This window comes from Neofelis nebulosa, chromosome 3 (assembly GCF_028018385.1).
Source record: "Neofelis nebulosa isolate mNeoNeb1 chromosome 3, mNeoNeb1.pri, whole genome shotgun sequence".
NCBI classification, from domain to species: domain Eukaryota; kingdom Metazoa; phylum Chordata; class Mammalia; order Carnivora; family Felidae; genus Neofelis; species Neofelis nebulosa.
In genome coordinates, this window is record NC_080784.1 from 162,735,494 (window position 1) to 162,750,708 (window position 15,215).

General features: G+C 36.4%; 1 protein-coding gene across 6 annotated transcripts in view; it reads left to right on the forward strand.

The window, feature by feature from the left end:
- Positions 1-15,215, forward strand: part of CLOCK (clock circadian regulator) — a 128,144-nt gene that overhangs the window by 38,147 nt on the left and 74,782 nt on the right. For 4 of the 6 annotated variants that reach the window (XM_058722541.1, XM_058722540.1, XM_058722546.1 and 1 more), the window contains one exon: positions 8,727-8,818. The exons of 1 other annotated variant lie outside the window; for it this stretch is intronic. The gene's annotated coding sequence lies outside the window, so the exon portion shown is untranslated. Of the gene's footprint in view, positions 1-561; positions 721-8,726; positions 8,819-15,215 lie in introns of those variants that run through there. One more of the 6 variants, XM_058722542.1, reaches the window with a different exon arrangement.

Below are 15,215 nucleotides of genomic sequence, written 5' to 3' on the forward strand. Positions count from 1 at the left end.
TGGACTTTTGTGTACCTGGGAGTCTTTGTTTGCTACCTCATAGGAATGGCAAGAAGTTCATTGTGGCTAGAGAACAGGGGGTGTGTGTACAGTGAGGGTGGAATGGGAGATGAGGCCAGAGAAATAGAATGAAGCTGAAAAGGAAAAGTGACATTCAGAAGCCTTGGTTTCTCCTTCACATGTCCTTTAATATTTGTATTGTTTGTGCCTGTAGAAGTAAATGCTGTTAAGTTGGAATTTATCAGCATGACTTGGGCTATATAGAGTTGTGAGCAATCATTGCATTTCGCCACAGAATGGCTCATGGAGTGGCTTATTCATATTATAAATGCATGAAGGATTTAATGGCAAAAAGGAAGGCATGGTGTTTAGACAAAACATGAAAAAGAATTAAGCATTTCTGTCTCTCAGATATTCCCTGACCATCTCAGATAAACTTGCTCAGATAAACACATTTAAAAGATGTGTTTTTTGTGGTTTTGAATCAGGCGGGTCACATGCTGTCTCAGTTTGTGTGAGCTATATAGAAGGATCAGGTGTTTGGAATTGAGAATATGGAGAGGCATGTGATTGTTTCCAATGGTGAGTTCTAGAATAATTCCAGGGAATGAGTGGGAGGTAGGATGGTGCACAGGATTGTTGGAAGAGAGGAAGTAAAGGCCAAGATGTTGGGCGGATCGTTGTTACAGATATTAAAATGCAAAAACAATGACAGAAGAGGTATTGGAGAGAGTAATAACCCCAAGGGAATGAGAGGGCTTGCTCTGGGAGTTTTTGAATGGTTACAACATGGAGAGGGTAGTTTCTGACATTGTCTGGAGGCATGAGATCTGAAGCTGGGGATTTCAGGGAGGGGGGAGAAAGGGGAGTACTTCAGGAATGACAGTGAGGAACAAGGAGGTCCACCTCACCACCAAGACCTAGTCATCTGTGACATGGGAGAGGAAAACAGCTGTCATTCGAAAGGACTGGAGTTAGAGCAGAGCTCCGAGAGGAGAGTGGGGCTTCAGTTGGTACAAGGAAGGTGAAGAGGTGCAACAGCGGTGTGGAGGCAATAGGAGATTTTGCTCATGATATCATGAGTTCCAGAGAATAGTTAAAGGAGTTTGGAAATTGGGAAAGGAAGGACAAAGGGATCAATGAGGGGATATAAAGAGTAAATGAGGACAAGAATCCAGGTAATGGGGGGAGGGATGTGATGTGGAGGGTTTGGGCCTTTCCTGGTGACTGATATAAAAGGAAAGTAGGACATAGTGAGATTAATCTTGATTGTTTCCTAGGCAGGTTATTGTAAATATTGAGGGAGAGAGGGTTTGAGAAAGGCAAACTTACCAAGAGCAGCCAGAGATTTTTGGACTTGTATTAAATTTCTGTTGCTGTCGTACAAATTACCACTTAAAGTCTTAAAACAATAAAAATCTATTATCTTACAGTCCTGCAGCCCAGTGGTTCCATAATAGGTTTCACTGGACTAATAAAATCAAGGTGTCAGCAGGGGTGCATTCCATTCTGGAAAATTCCTTTCTCTCCTTTCAGGGGAGAATCTGTTTCCTTGTGTTTTCAAGCTTCTTGATACCTCACATTCCTTGTCTTATGGCCCTTTTCCTCCACCTTCAAAACCAGCAACATTGCATCTTTCTGGTCCTTCTCCTGTCTCATAATTTCTCTCTGACCATAGCCGGAAAGGTCCTCTGCTTTAAAAAAATTTTTTTTTCAATTTTATTTCCAGTATAGTTAACATACAATGTTATATTAGTTTTTGGTATATAATATAGTGACTCAACACTTCCATACATCACCCAGTGCTCTTCACAAGTGCCCTCCTTAATCCCTGTCACCTATTTAACCCATCCCCCCACCAGCCTCCCCTCTGGTAACCATCAGTTCTCTATAATTAAGTCTGTTTCTTGGTCTCTCTCCCTCCCTCCCTCCCACTCTCTCCCTTTGCTCATTTATTTTGTTTCTTAAATACCACATATGAGTGAAATCATGTGGTATTTGTCTTTCTCTGACTGACTTATTTTGCTTAGCATTTTATTTTCTAGCTCCATCCATGTTGTTGCAAGTGGCAAGATTTTATTCTTTTTTATGGCTGAATAATATTCCAGTGTGTGTATGTGTGTGTGTGGGTGGGTATGTATGTGTGTATACATATATATAACATCTTGTTTTTAATTTTTTTATTTTAAAGAGAGAGAGCAGGGGAGAGGGTCAGAGGGAGAGCGAGAGAATCCCGAGCAGGGCTCGATCCTACGTCCCTGGGATCACTACCTGAGCCAAAATCAAGAATCAGATGCTCAACCGACTGAGCCACCCAGGTGCCCTATATCTTTATCCATTCATCTATCAATGGACACTTGTGCTGCTTCCATAATTTGGCTATTGTAAATAATGCTGCAGTAAGCATGGGGTGCATGTGTCTGAAAGGTCCTCTGCTTTTAAAGACTCACATGATTGCACTATACCCACAGATAATTCAGGATAATCTCTCCATCAAGATCTTTAACCTTAATCACATCTGCAAAGTCCCTTTTTGCCATGGAAGGTAACATATTTACAGGCTCAAGGGATTAGGGCATGCTCCTTTTAGTGGCCAAAGGGTCCCCTCTTTCTTTCTGCTGATCCTAGTAAAGAGGCTTGGTGCAGAGTTGATGTAGTTTCAGGGTAATGGTATCTCCTTCAGTGTGTAGTTCACTCTGAGACTCAGGCTTTGGCTCTGTACCTTCAGATCATCTGTGGGACTTAGTGGAGGCTAGGGACAGGCCCTGGCCTCAGACTCATCTCTGAAAAAGGAATATGGTGCTTATATATTCTGTGGATGAGACCAGTCCATCACATGAATAGGGAGCTCAGACATTATTTGAAGAAATACATTAGTTGAATCATTGGAATAGTCTTGTTTCCTACTAAGAAAGTTGTGGTAACTTTTCCTTTTTATTTAATGAGGCTTCAAAAAAATGTCACATTTAGACATTTGAAAGATGAGAGCTCTGGTATCATTTGTTGTTTGTGTTGAGCCAGAATCTTGTCTGTTCATGAAAGTTTGGTTTGGGGTGTGTTTCTGGTTCTTACTGTCAATTTTCAGTTTAAATTGGTCTTGGAAACTGCTTTATATAGAGTCAAGGATATTTTTCATCTTGCTAATATTTTACATCCATTGTAGAGGTAGGCTGATGTTCCCATTTAGTATTGAATAAGTTGAGAACTGTTTAATTTCATCTTTACTCCTACATTAAATAATTTAAAAAGTATTTAAATATTTTCAAGTTAAAATTGTTCTTTTGGGAATAATTATCTTTTTAACTATAATACAAACATTGAGTACTCTGCAGAAACAAGTTAGAATTTTTCATAAATGGTGATAAACATAGTTAAGGATTGATGCTTGAGTTTTTATATACCAGTCAATTAAATTTCAGTGCTACTTTTAATTAATGTTAATAGACCCATCAGTCCCAGAATATTTGTGATATCAGATTTAACGCACCTAAATTCCAAATTAGGTCAGTGGGTCAATAGGTTATTAGGTTAGAAAAAGATTTATTGTAGTTTCCGTTTTTAAACCCAGGTTCCTAAGTTAATCGTTTTATTTAATTATTTTTATTAAAATTTTTAAAAAATGTTTGTTTATTTTTGAGAGTGCAAAGCGGGGAGAGGGGCATAGAGACAGGGAGGCACAGAATCTGAAGCAGGCTCCAGGCTCTCAGCTGTCAGCACAGAGCCCAATGCATGGCACGGACTCACGAACTGTGAGATCATGACCTGAGCTGAAGTTGGATGCTTAACTGACTGAGCCACCCAGGCACCCCAATCATTTTATTTTTTTTAAGTTTATTTATTTATCTTGAGAGAGAGTGAGCGTGAGCAGGGTAGGGGCAGAGAGGGGGGAGAGAGAATCCCAAGCAGGCTCCGAGCTGTTAGCACAGAGCCCAGTGTGGGGCTAGAACTCATGAACCGTGAGATTGTGACCTGAGCCGAAATCAAGGGTCAGATGCTTAGCCGACTGAGCCACTTGGGCACCCCAAGTATACAGATATATTATAAAGAAGTAGCAGTGGGAACTGAATATCTAAACACTTCTTTCAAGATGGATGTCACTTAGACATCTTAGAAAGTTGCAAGCTCATTCTGTGCTCTAAGAGTGAGACTGGAATTTGTATTTAAGGAACTCTCTTTGGTTCTGGAAAGTGCTGCTTTGGCATGCCCTCCTAGTTAAGAAGATACAAAGCAATACATTGCGATATAATCATAATGATAGATAAGCAATGTACAACAGACTATATATGTTCAACAGGAGTTCTGAGAAGGGAGAGGATTGGGATAGTTAAAATGTCAATACTACCCAAAGCAGTCTACACATTTAATGCAATCCCAATCAAAATTGCACTGGCATTCTTCTCAAAGCTAGAAGAAACGATCCTAAAATTTGTGTGGAACCACAAAAGACCCCGAATAGCCAAAGTAATGTTGAAAGAGAAAACCAGAGCTGGAGGCATCACAATCCCAGACTTTAGCCTCTACTACAAAACTGTAATCATCAAGACAGTATGGTCATTGGCACACAAACAGACACATAGACCAATGGAATAGAATAGAGAACCCAGAATTGGACCCACAAATGTATGGCCAACTAATCTTTGACAAAGCAGGAAAGAACATCCAGTGGGAAAAAGACAGTCTCTTTAGCAAATGGTGCTGGGAGAATTGGACAACAACATGCAGAAGAATGAAACTAGACCACTTTCTTACCGAATACACAAACTCAAAATGGATGAAAGACCTCAATGTGAGACAGGAAACCATCAAAACCTTAGAGGAGAAAGCAGGCCACGACCTCTTTGACCTCAGCCGCAGCAATTTCTTGCTCAACAAGTCTCCAGAGGCAAGGGAATTAAAAGCAAAAATGAACTATTGAGACCTCATCAAGATAAAAAGCTTCTGCACTGCAAAGGAAACGATCAACAAAACTAAAAGGCAACCGACGGAATGGGGAAAGATGTTTGCAAATGATGTATCGGATAAAGGGTTAGTATCCAAAATCTATGAAAGAACTGACCAAACTCAACACCTGAAAAACAAATAATCATCCAGTGAAGAAATGGGCAGAAGACATGAATAGACATGTTTCTAAAGAAGACATCCTGATGGCAAATAGACACATGAAAACATGCTCAACATCACTCATCATCAGGGAAATACAAATCAAAGCCACAATGAGGTACCCCCTCACACCTGTCAGAATGGCTAACATTAATAAGGCAACAACAGATGTTGGCAGAAGATATGGTTTATATGTACAGTGGAATACTACTTGGCAATGAGAAAGAATGAAATCATGCCATTTGCAGCAATGTGGATGGAACTTGAGAAACTTAACAGAAGACCATGGGGGAAGGGAAGGGGAAAAATAATTACAAACAGGGAGGGAGACAAACTATAAAGAGACTCTTAAATACAGAGAACAGACTGAGGGTTGATGGGAGGGCAGGGGAGAGAGGAAAAATGGGTGATGGGCGTTGAGGAGGACACTTGTTGGAATGAGTATTGGGTGTTGTATGTAAGCTGTGAATCATAGGAATCTACCCCCAAAACCAAGAGCACACTATATACACTGTACATTAGCCAGTTGACAATAAATTATATTTTTTAAAAAGGGGAGGTTTTCAAGTTCACTCTTAAAGTAGTGTTCAGTGTCTGTTTCATACCTTCTTTACCAAATGTATCAAACTCTGTTATTAAATGGACATTTTAGAGTCATTGTCTTGTCTGCACAGCAATATTGACATTTTTAACTTCTCAAACACTCTTTTCCTTTAATTTTAGTGACAGCTAATTCTTGGCTTTCTTGTGTCTCTTTGATCCTTTTCCATCTAATTGATAATATTATTAATACTAATCATATTTATTTTTTAATACTAGTCATATTTAAAATTGCTGTTTTCTGTGTACTGTCCCATACATGTAACATATTTAATTCTCAGAACAACTGTGTGTACCTATCACTATTATCTCCGAAAAAATGATGTGTGGAGATGAAGTGACTATTCTAAGATCTGTAGCTAATAAAGGGGCTGAGCTAATTCATACCCAGGAAATGTTTTCAGAGCCTGTTTCTTTTTTTCAATTTCCCTCTCAGATTATTTGTTTTTACTACATTGAAATGTCACTGATTTTTGTGTATTAATTTTGTGTCCTGCAACTTTGGCATTTGTTCTGATGTGCTTTTTTTGTGGAATCCTTAGGGTATTATTCTACATGTAAGATCATGTCATCTGTGAACAGGGATAATTTTACTTCCTACTTTCCAATTTATATAAGTCTTTTTTTTCCTTGCCTAATTACTCTAGATAGAACTTGCAGTATGATGTTGAATACAGGTGATAAAAGTGGGCATCATTACCTTGTTCCTCATCTTAAAGGGAAAGCTTTCAGTTTTTCACTGTTGACCATGATGTTAGCTGTGGACTTTTCATATATGGCTTTTGTTATTTTGAGAAAATTGTTATCTGTTCCTAGTTTGTTGTGTGTTTTTGTCTCAAAACAGTGTTGAATTAGGTCAAATGATTGTTCTTCATTGATATATTCGTGTGATTTTTATGCTTTGTTTTATAGACTTGCTATATCATATTGATTTTTGTATGTTGAAACATACCTTGCATCCCAGGGATAAATCCCACTTGGTCATGCTGTATTATCCTTTTAATATACTCTTGGATTTGGTTTGTTATTATTTTGTTGAGGATTTTTGTATCTGTATTCATCAGGGATATTGTAGTTTTCTTTACTTGTGGGGTCTGTGTGGCTTTGGTGTGAAGGTGATGTTGGCTTCATAAAATGAGTTTGGGTGTGTTCCCTCTTCAGTTTTTGGAAGGGTTTGAGAAAGATTGGTGTTAACTAATTCTTCGTTACATATTTGGTAGAATTCCCCGTTGAATCTGTTTGGTCCTAGGCTTTTCTTTGTTGAAAGGTTTTTGATTACTGATTCACTATCTTCACTAGTTATAGGTGTGTTCAGATTTTCTACTTCTTCATGATTCAGTCTTGGTAGGTTATGTATTTCTAAGAATTTTATCTGTTTCTTCTAGGTTATCCAACTTGTTGGTATTTCTGTGGTGTCAGTTGTAGTATTGCCTCTTTCACTTCTGATTTTGAGTTATCTCTCCTTTTTTCTTAGTCTAGTTAAAGGTTTTTCACTTTGTTGACCTTTTCTAAAAATTCCTTTTTATATTTTTTCCTATTGTTTCTCTATCCTCTGTTTTGTTTACATCTATTTGAGATTTTTATTTCCTTCTGCTGACTTTGGGCTTATTTTTTCTTTTTCTGGTTCCTTGCAGTGTAAAGTTAGGGTTTTTTTTTGAGATTTTTTTTTTCTTTTCTTAATGTAGTATTTACCTTGTAAACGTCCCTCCTAGTATTGCTTTTGCTACATCCCATAAGTTTTGATATGTTATGTTTTTGTTTGTTATGTTTTTGTTTGTTCTAGGTATTTTCTAATTTCCCTTTTGATTTCTTCTTTGATCCATTTATTGTTTAATTTTCATACATTTGAATTTTCCAGTTTTCTTTGTGTTATCAAAGTTTATTCCATTGTGGGCAGAAAAGATAGTTGGTATGATTTTAGTCTTCTTAAGTTATTATGACTTATTTTGTGATCTAATATGTGATCTGTCCTGGAGAATATTCCATGTACAGTTGAGAAGAATGTGTATTCTTTTGCTATTGGGTGGAATGTTCTGTGCATGTCTGTCAAGTTGATTTACTCTGGAGTTTTATTCAAGTTGTCCGTTTCGTATTGATATTCTGTCTGGATGTTTTATCCTTTTTGATACTGGAGTATTGAAATCTCTTACTGTGTTGCTATCTGTTTCTTTCCTTAGTTCCATCTTTGTTTGCTTCAAATATTTGGGTGCACTGGTGTTGAATGTATATGTAATTGTTACATCTTCCTGATGACCTGACCCTTTCATCATTATATAACATCCTTTTATGCCTCTTGTTAGTTTTTGACTTAAAATCTATTTTGTTTGATATAAGTATGGCCACTCCTGCTCTCTTTTGGTTATATTTGCATGGAATATCTTTTCACCTTTACTCTCATCTTCTGTATGTCCTTAAATCTAAAGTGAGTCTGTTGTAGACAACAAATGGTTGGATCTTACTTTTTCTGATAAATGTATCGACTCTGTCTTTGATTTCTGACTTTAGTTCATCTACATTTAAAGTAATTACTGATACGGAAGACTTACTGTGTCCATTTTCTTATTTGTTTTTGACTGTCTTAGAGTTTGTGTTTTGATTCCTTTCTCTTTTCCTTTTGTGTCTCTTCTCTAGGTATTTTCTTTTTGCTTAACCATGGGTCTTATATAAAACATCTTATAGTTTTGACAATCTATATTAAACTGATAACACTTCAGAAATCTATTCTTTCACTTCTCTCTCCCTTCTACACTTTGTTATCAACATCACAAATATCATCTTTTTATTGTATATCTTATGAATCCATTTTTGTAGTTATAGTTATTTTTATACTTTTGTCTTTTAACTTCTGTACTAGAATTGTTATTTTTAGTCTTTATTTTTAATTTTTTTAAAAACAATTTGTGGAGTTTAACATTTGTTATGTACACTTTTTGTGACTTAAGTTCTAAATTTTATGTAAAACTTTTTCATGAAAACTTCTATAAGTTAAGTAAATCTAATAAATAATTTTTTTGTTGTTTAAACAGAATTCTGAGACTGATGGTCAGCCATATAGAAGAATACATTGAACCTATAGTTTTCTGAAGAAGCAATTTAAAAGATCCAAAAAACACAAAAGGTAATGAAAAGGTTGTATCTTAGAATATACTTTGGATTGACATTTTTCCAGCAAAATATATAAATTAATCCATAAACTGTTTTGACACACTAATTTGAGGAATGTTTTATTAAAAAATTTTTCCTATTTATATTACTTTATTTCAAAACATGTATTGTATCCACTTATATTTAGATACTGTTTTAGATACTGAGAATGCAGTGATAAACAAGACAGAAGCTGTCCCTGCTCTCATTATGGTTGCATTCTAAAGAGAGGGAGGACAAATAAACCAGTGAAACATTTGTCGTTAGTTCAATGCACAGAATTAAAATAAATAATGTGTTACAGAGACTGGTGACTGCTTTCATTATTGAAAGACATAAATATTTGAAAGCCCTCACTGAAGAAGAACATTTCAGTTAAGATATGAATGGCAAGAATGTGCCAGCCTTGTGAAGATCTGAGAAAGGAGATTTACAAGCAGTGAAACCAAAATGACCATAGAATGCTTGAGGAACGGAAAGAGAAAATGTGACTGGAGTATAATAAACGAGGGGAAGAGTATATGGAATTGAGGTTCGAGAAGAAATCTTGGCAAGGAGCAAATTTACAGAGAAAGTCAAGTGTTCTGTTTTGCTGTATAATATTTTAGACACCTGTAAATGCTGTAGAAATATCAAAAAGGTAGCTGGATATAAGACTCTGAAGTTAAGAATCATGTCTAAGGGTGTGGATTTGGGAGTTATTGGCACAGAGAAATACTTAAAGGCATATGTCTAGATGAAATTATATAGGAAGTGTACATAGATTGAGAAGGATTTATCCTTGGGACGTGCCAGTGTTAGAGGAGAAGGAACAACCAGTGAGATGAGTGAGAAATCAGGAAAGCGTTCTGTTGCAGAAGGCAAAAAGAGAAAAGTATTTAATAAATGTAGAAGTGATTAGTTACATCATATGCTACTATGAGGTAAAATAGAGAGTAGACCAGAGCAACCATTATTGCATTTGGCAGCATGAATGTCCTTTAACCTCTAATAAGAGTGAACAATCTCAGTGGGAGTGGTGAGGGTGAAAGCCTGATTAAAATTGATGAAGAAGAAATGGGGAATTTCCAGTTAAAGATGGCAAAAGAAATGCAATTAAATTCCTGTTTTTTTTTTTTCCCTTGAAACTCCATTAAAGCTAAAGTAAAGGGATGGTTTTTTTTTTCTTCCTTTAAAACAAAAGGCCTAACTTCACAAGAGCAAACAGAAGGGGACAGGAAACAAATGCAAAAAAAATTTGGAGCCTGAAAAGCAAAAGAAAGTCTGGTATCTCTCTTACAGACCCTAGAACCCTGAGCCAGCTGTGAGAATGCTGAGACTAAACTTAACAGCACTATAGAGCCTCTAAAATGTCAGGAATGGACAGCGCTCTTTACTTCTGCAAATAGAAATACGAGTGGAAGTAAAAAGAAGCCGATATGTTACCAGTCTGTCTAAGAAGTGATTATACTCCATAAACCCTTTTCTTGGCCTTGGAGTACCAAGCATCTACCCCTTCCTTATCTTAGCAGAAGACTAGAGATCTATTTTCTAGCAAGGATAAAATTGAGATGCAGCAAACATGGTTGAGAATGGGAGTACCATGTTGAAAATAGAGGGATTAAGAACATAGGCTACCAGATTTTTATAATTTTTCAGTCAGTAGTTTAGAAGATTTTTCTCTGGAAATTGTAACCAGCCTAAGAGAAAAGAGCTGAAGATACTGACTTAAAAGAATTTCCCCAAAGAAATATTCCAACCTGATACCTCTGCTAAAGTTCATAGGCAGTAAGACCTATCACAAAGAAGTTCAGTGATCTTTTTAGACCCCACTCTTAAATGATTTGGTTCCCAGAGATCTCTAAGCATTATGGGAAAACCTGTTACGTGAGAGCCAAAGACCATGCCAAAAGAACTTACCAAGTTAGGGGAAATGGAGACCAGGTAGGTAAAATTTACCCCATTTACAGCAGGTAAAAAACTGAAACAAAAACAAAATTATTACCTAATGGTTTCAGAGAAGTTGGAAGGGAGATGCTAAATTTGTGAAACGTGAAAGAAAAACAAATTAGAAATGAAGAACTCAAGAGTGGAAAAATAAAGCTAATATATCGAGAGTAAAACAAAGTTAAAATGGGAGAGAAAAATATAAAATTGGAGCAACTGTCAGAATCTCTAATGTTGAAATAATGGGAGTTATGGAAAGGGAGAAAAGAGAGAAATAGGAGAAATAAAGAATTGAGAATGATTGAACAAAACTGTCCAGAATTAGAGGACATAAGTTTCTAAGTAGAAAGATCCTATACTGTGACCACTATGGATGTGGAAATAAGTCCAAAATAGGACATATCGCTGTTAAAATGTAAAACATAGAGGAGCTTCCAGAGTAAGAGAAGTAGGTCACATGTAAAGATCAATAATCAGAATGGCTTTGGGCTTCTTGAGAATACTCTGGAAACTAGAAGACAATGGAGCCTTCTCGTAAGTCTCAGGGAAAACTTATTTCCAACCCAGTATTCAGTAAGTAGCTAAACTATTGATTAAGTATGATTGATGACAGTTTCAGACTTGTGATTTCTAAACTGCTTATCTGCCATGACCCCTTTCTTGGGGTGTTATATTTGGAGGTACTCAACAAAATAAGTAAACTAAAAAAGATGAAAGCATAGGATATAAGAAACAGAAAATGCACCTTTAGTAGAGACCCAGAAAATCACCAGGAAGATTATGTATAATGATCCCAAGATGATTGCTGGTTGTAGAGAGCATCTAGTCCCAACAGGAATAGGTCAAAGGGCACCAAGGTAAATAGCTTTGAGATTATGTTGGTAGAATGTGTAATGTGTTTGAAGATGTTAGGAGATTTAGACAGGAAAGAGTTTGGGGCTGAATTGGTGATAGGTATATATGAAAGTAAGTCAACAATAAAACAATTATTAACTCCAGGGAAAATTATTTAGAAAGGGGAAGTAATTGTAGTATGCTGTATGGCTCAGTTGTGAATTGCATTTACAGAGTCATAATAATGTTAACTCTGAATATAACCACCTAGCCAAAAGTATGATATTGGGAATTTGGGCAAGTGTGCATGTAAATGAGGTAAGGATGGGGAGTCAAAAAGAATTGAATTTTTCTTAGTGGAATTCAGTGGATGATGCCTAAAAAAGACTCTCTTGAGAGCAAAAGGAGACACTTTTAATAATTACATTGGGACAGCTTGAATAAGTTGGGAGCGTATAGACAAACTACCTAAAACAGAAGGAATCAAGACGTAGCAAAATAAAGGATATCAGAGAGTTAACCACCTGCAGAGACAGTTCAAGGGGTGAAAGTGGTGGAAAGTGGGAATTGGGGGATCAGAGAACAGAGGACTTCCAATTTTTTAGTAAGTCTTGTAAAACTAGGTGGGCACTTTAGACTTTGAACATGTATACACTGGTGAAAATAAACACTACATTTTAAAGTAAGGGAGAGAAGGGAATTAAAGATGTTCAAACAGCAAATGTACCCTGCCATGCAGTTTTCCTGTGAAAGGGAGCAGAAAAGGAGGGCAGTACCTGAAGGGGTTGGTGGGTCAGGGTTGCTTTTGTTTTGTTTTTAGGGTAAAATACTAAGATGTTGATCAGAAAAATCCATTTTTTAAGGGAGAAATTCGTGATGTAGGAATGGAAAGCCTTGAGGGTGACAGCAACTGCGATTCAGAGGACTAGAATCATGTCATTAGATACTGCACAGTTTATTTTTAATACAGAATGTGTTGTTTCATGTATAAGGGTTCTTTTCCAAAGATTTCCAGGCTCTGAGATTTTCTGTTAATTATATTTAATGTTGCATGCTGAATTAAAAACATATCTGCTTCTGTATTTGGCAGACTTTGAATGTTTTATAAAATTTCTTAGTTCTTAATGTCTCCCCATTTCATAAATATTTGTAAAGCTTGTTTTTAAACTGATATTTATAAAAGACTTATGCCATCCTTGCCCTCTGTCATCATAAAGTAATAACACTGGAGAGCTGGGAAGTCCTATCGCTGAATGACGTTGAGCTCAAGTTGCTTATGTAAAGGAGCATTTGATTCCTACATGTAACTTGATCTTGGTAATTTAATTTGTGAACTTTGAATCCCAGAAACTGTAACTGATCCTTTCAAAGACACATTATTGCATACTATGCTGGCCTAGGAATGTCAATATTTAAGAAAGAAGACTTTTAATAATAAAATTTGATCTGTATTAGATTATGCACTTGAAATTCCTTGCTGTGTGTAGGGACACAGCATATCTCCTAAAACAGAATCATTTTAGGATCCATAGCATGAATCATTTAGAATCCATAGCATGTGCAGGTGTGACTCTGGATGGTTTTTTTTGTACTGAAAATGTGAGGCCTAGGGTAGTCCCCAGATAGGACCTTTTGGCTGTTCCACCATTACTTTGTTTTGAATTAATTTGACACTTTATTTAAAGAAGTTAGAGGGAATTTTTACCCAGTTGACTCTAGAGTACTTCGTTCCACCTATTTCACTTCTTCCTTACCTTTTCCTTAAATATAGTATGTCACTTGGCTAGAAAAGTAGACAAAAGATCTTGGACTAGACTGTTAAAGATATAGTCTTAATTTGTTCACTTAGCACAATAAATGTTTGGAAGAATACTGTTACCAACATTAGTAAAATAGCCTAATAAAGCATCAGCTTGTATCTTCTAAACCATTTTGGGTTCAATCAAGTTGACCCTTCCTATAGTCTGAGCCCTAATTCTTGGGGTCTTTTTTTTTTTTTTTCTAATTTTCCCTATTTTCTACCTTTTGATAATTAAAGAAGCATAGTCTTGGTTCCATATAAAAAAGGATCAGATCTGGCCTTTTAACTTTAAAATTGTTCTTTTTTAATTCACCCAACATGACTGTTACCTTTCCACTGTTCTTTTTGTTCCAGTCATAGAACTGATCTCTGTTATTACCGTGATAGGTATGTCTCTTAGACCAGAGGGTTGTAGTTAGGTCAACTTTGAAGTCTTTTCTAACTCCAGAATTCGGTAATTCCACGTTTCATCTCCTGATGTTCACCCAGACACTTAAAACTGGTATTTTATCTAGTGCTAGTTCCTTTTCCTTTTACTTCTGACTCCCTATTCATTTTCTTTTAAGAATTCTTAGCCCTTCATAGTCTCATTTCTATAGCCATAACCACAGAGGCACAACATCATTTATCAAGGATTATTCACTTGCTCTTTCATGACTACACATTTGAAAACAGTGATAGAATATTTTAGAATCCCATGTTCTTAGAGCATCTTTAATCTCTTTTCACTTAGTGTTACACATTCATTTGCACTATTTTCTCAATTTTAGATAAGATGTATCATACTTAAAGTATAATTTTTCATGTCTCAAAACTGGGGATTTATTAGCCTTAATAAATATTTAACTCATGACAATAGGATGTACGTATTTTGTGTAAATAAATTCTGCCTTACACTTCAGAAAACCTATAGAATATAGGGTGACAAACTTTAGGCTAACAATTTCATTTTAAAGTAGTGAACCTTAATTCCTTCAATGTGGGTAAGAGACCCTTTATAATAAGGCTTTTTTCCACTTCACTTGCCTTCACCCTTCTACTCACTCTTACTCTCATTTTATGCTCTAGTAATTAAAACTTTAAGTTGTAACATGACCAAATTTTTTCTGAATAAAATGCTAAAATGCAACACCTGGGTGGCTTGCTTAGTCATTTGAGTGTCTGACTTTGGCTCAGGTCACGATCTCATGGTTTGTGAGTTTGAACTCTATATTGGGCTCTGTGCTGACAGCTTAGAGCCTGGAGCCTGCTTTGGATTCTATGTCTCCCTCTCTCTCTCTGACCCTCCCCTGTTCTTTCTCTCTCTCTGTCTCTCTCAAAAATAAAAATAAACATTAAACATTAAAAAAAAAAATTAAACGAGGGGCACCTGGGTGGCTCAGTCAGTTAAGTGTCTGACTCTTGATTGCAGCTCAGGTCAGGAGCTGTTCATGAGTTTAAGCCCCGTGTCAGGTTCTGTGCTGATAGCACAGAGCCTGCTTGGGATTTTCTCTCTTCCCCTCTCTCTCTGCCCCTCCCCAACTTGTGCTTTCTCTCTGTCTCAAAAATAAACAAACTTAAAAAAAAATTTTTTTTTAAAGAAAATGCTAAACCTCCTAAGGTTCTCAAATATGATGCTCCCTCAAGGCCTGTGCCTTTGCAAGTTGCTATTCTTATAGCTTAGAATCCTTTCACATACTACCTCTTCTTTTGCTCTGGTCTGTTATTTCTCACATTCAAATGGTCATACAGATCACATGGGGACCTTGTTAAATGTAGATTCTGGTTCAGTAGGACTGGGGTTTTTAACAAGGCCTCAGATGATGCCAGT